Source organism: Mus musculus, chromosome 1 (assembly GCF_000001635.26).
Source record: "Mus musculus strain C57BL/6J chromosome 1, GRCm38.p6 C57BL/6J".
In the NCBI taxonomy this organism is placed as follows: Eukaryota; Metazoa; Chordata; class Mammalia; order Rodentia; family Muridae; genus Mus; species Mus musculus.
The window spans coordinates 60,702,240-60,705,970 of NC_000067.6; the positions used below are offsets into that span (position 1 = coordinate 60,702,240).

The 3,731-nt window shown below is 44.0% G+C and overlaps 1 pseudogene; it reads left to right on the top strand.

Moving 5' to 3' along the window:
- Eif4a-ps4 (eukaryotic translation initiation factor 4A, pseudogene 4) lies at positions 1,679-3,456 on the top strand (annotated as a pseudogene).

Genomic DNA, 3,731 nt, shown 5'->3' on the forward strand with positions numbered 1-3,731 from the left:
TCTACTCCCCAAATTGGGTCTTACCCTGTAGCCTAGGCTAGTCTTGAATACATTATACTGTTCAGGCTGGCCCTCAGACTCACAGCCATCCTCCTGCCTCAGTCTACTAGGGTCAGGATTACAAACATTCACACCCAGCTCATCCTATGTGTATGAAATCTTAAGCTAGTAAGAGAAACTTTAAACTTTTTTGTTTAGTCCTATGTCTACCTTTACCTAATATTTATAAGAACCAATATAATTCCTCCTCAGAAACTATATTTTTTGTTTCCTTCAAGGGTCATGTGAAAGATAGTATAATTCAGAAAAGTTATTTCTACTGTGAAAAAATATACTCCATATTTAAATCAATCCAAGTCTCTCCCTCACATCCAGGCCAAATCTAGGACACATCTGGACAGTTGGAAACATCCAAATTTGATTGACTTTTCCAGTTTTTAGAACACTCAGTAAATAAAAGAATAAGGCACTTGTCCTAACCACATGTCTTTTAAAGAAGTCAACAGCATTTCTGTGGAACTGGCAATCTCATAGCATAGCCCTTATTTCCTGCCCCATGCCCCTGTCAGACGTGCCTCATGCTGGTGGACAAGGTTAACATTCAAAGGGTGTGGTTTTTGAGGTTGCCAACATGCCTTACCATGGCTTAAAATATCTCTCTCTGGCTGCCAGATGGCCCATGGAGACACCAAACTTAGCAGCCACCGACTTTAGAGACTTCTGGGTGCCTCAGGACTAGAACTCTTTCAGGGTCCTTCTGATATTTCTATTTTTAAATATCTGGACCACTTTAAGCCTTAAACCAGGACCTTACTCTTTGCCTCCCTCTTCCCCTCGTAAGTGAAAGCAGAGAGTAAGAATTAATTTTGGAAACAGAAGCAATGCTGACCTGTTGCCAGTCCCCTGAAAACATTAATTTTAAACTACTCTCCAAAAGAAACTCTTACTTTTTTCAGACTAAATTCTTTGAATTCCATGTATACAGAAGGCAAGAGAAACCCCATGGGGAAACAGTTCTGGGAGCCTACAAATAAACCTGCTTCTTGTGGCTACCTGACAAGAGGAGAGGAAACAACCTTAGGAAGACTCCTGGGGTAAATTCTTTCCTGGGTACAAATGCACAGAACACAATTCACTCCCAGTTATTGAATGGCAGTTCAATTGCTTGGGGAAACTAGGGGAAAAGAAAACTTTAAAGAGAAGGCAAATGATATTATTTAGGGATGGAAATAATTTTCTATTAATTGAATGGAAGAATGAGATAAATTGGGTTTAAAGAGAGAAAAATAAATATACTGTAAAGGAGTCTTTCATGAAATATTTCCTGAGCACTTTCTGTGCATGAGAAATAGTTGCAGGCTCTAGAGGTATAATAACCGAGAGACTGGAGATATTCTTTGCCCTGTGTATGTGTATGTGTGTGCGCGTGCCCACAATGGGCTCTGTAGTGATTCTTCTGAGTGATGCTTAAATCAAGAACTTAATGGGGGGTTGGGGAGATGGCTCAGCGGTTAAAAGCACTAACTTCCAGAAGTCCCAAGTTCAATTCCCAGCAACCTCATGGTGGCTCACAACCATCTGTAATGGGCTCTGATGCCCTCTTCTGGTGTGTCTGAAGATAGCTACAGTGTACTCATGTACATAAAATAAGTAAACCTTAAAAAAAAAAAAAAAAGAGAGATTCTAAGGATCATGTCTGCGAGTCAGGATTCTCGATCCAGAGACAATGGCCCCGACGGGATGGAGCCGGAAGGCGTCATCGAGAGTAACTGGAACGAGATTGTGGATAGCTTTGATGACATGAATCTCTCAGAGTCCCTCCTCCGTGGTATTTATGCCTATGGTTTTGAGAAGCCCTCTGCCATCCAGCAGCGAGCTATTCTTCCTTGTATCAAGGGTTATGATGTGATTGCTCAAGCCCAGTCTGGGACTGGGAAAACAGCTACATTTGCCATATCAATTCTGCAGCAGATTGAATTAGATCTAAAGGCCACTCAGGCTTTGGTTCTGGCACCCACACGTGAATTGGCTCAGCAGATACAAAAGGTGGTTATGGCATTAGGAGACTACATGGGTGCCTCTTGTCATGCCTGCATTGGGGGCACCAATGTGCGTGCTGAGGTGCAGAAGCTGCAGATGGAAGCTCCCCATATCATCGTGGGTACCCCTGGCCGGGTGTTTGACATGCTTAACCGGAGATACCTGTCCCCCAAATACATCAAGATATTCGTACTGGATGAAGCAGATGAAATGTTAAGCCGAGGGTTCAAGGATCAGATCTATGACATATTCCAGAAGCTCAACAGCAACACACAGGTAGTTTTGTTGTCTGCTACAATGCCTTCTGATGTCCTTGAGGTGACCAAGAAATTTATGAGAGACCCTATTCGGATTCTTGTCAAGAAGGAAGAATTGACCCTGGAGGGTATCCGCCAATTCTACATCAATGTGGAACGAGAGGAGTGGAAGCTTGACACATTGTGTGACTTGTATGAGACGCTGACCATCACCCAGGCAGTCATCTTTATCAACACCAGAAGGAAGGTGGACTGGCTCACCGAGAAGATGCATGCCCGAGATTTCACTGTTTCTGCCATGCACGGAGATATGGACCAAAAGGAACGAGATGTGATCATGAGGGAGTTCCGGTCTGGCTCTAGCAGAGTATTAATTACCACTGACCTGTTGGCCAGAGGCATTGATGTGCAGCAGGTCTCCTTAGTCATCAACTATGACCTTCCCACCAACAGGGAAAACTACATCCACAGAATCGGTCGAGGTGGTCGGTTTGGTCGTAAGGGTGTGGCTATTAACATGGTGACCGAAGAAGACAAGAGGACTCTTCGAGACATTGAGACTTTCTACAACACCTCCATTGAAGAGATGCCCCTCAACGTTGCTGACCTCATTTGAGGGGCTGTCCTGCGACCTGGCCCTAGCCCAGGGTTCAGTCCTGGGGTGGGGCTAAGGAAGAGCTGGAGGGGGGAGGGGAGGGAGCCAAGGGATGGACATCTTGTTTTTGTTTTGGTTTTTTTTTTTTTTTTTTTTTGTTTCAGTTTTTTTTTCTCTATGAATAAATGTCACTTTTTGAGGCAAAAAGAAGGAACCGTGAACATTTTAGACACCCTTTTCTTTGGGGTAGGCTCTGCCCCAGGCGCCGTCTCCTTCTCCCCCAAACACTAATGCATTTCCCTAACCTAGTCACCTCATTCCTAAAGGCTTTCCTACCCCAGCCAAATCTCCAAAAGTGAGTCAAGGGGCTAAAAAACAAGGCTGGCCTCATTTGCTGGACCAAATCTACAGGGAGAACCCCTGAGTGAGGTTGTCCAGGGAATTGTCCCCCGGTGAGGGGAGCAGGGGAGAGAAAATGGTAGCCATTTTTACATTGTTTTGTATAGTATTTATTGATTCAGGAAACAAACACAAAATTCTGAATAAAATTACTTGGAAACTGCCAAAAAAAAAAAAAAAAAAAAAAAAGAACTTAAAGTGCTTAGATGGCTAAAGCTCTCAAGTTACTTTGCCTTTGTCTTTGCTAGGGTTCCTATTGCTGTGACGATGACACTATGGCCAAAAGCAAGCTGAGAAGGAAAGGCTTTGTTTGGTTTGTAGTTTCAAATCACAGTCCATCTTTGTAGGAAGTAAAGGCAGGAGCTCAAATAGGACAGGAGCCTGGAGGCAGGAGCTGAGGCAGAGGCCATGGATGAGTGCTGGTCACTGGCTTGGTCCAC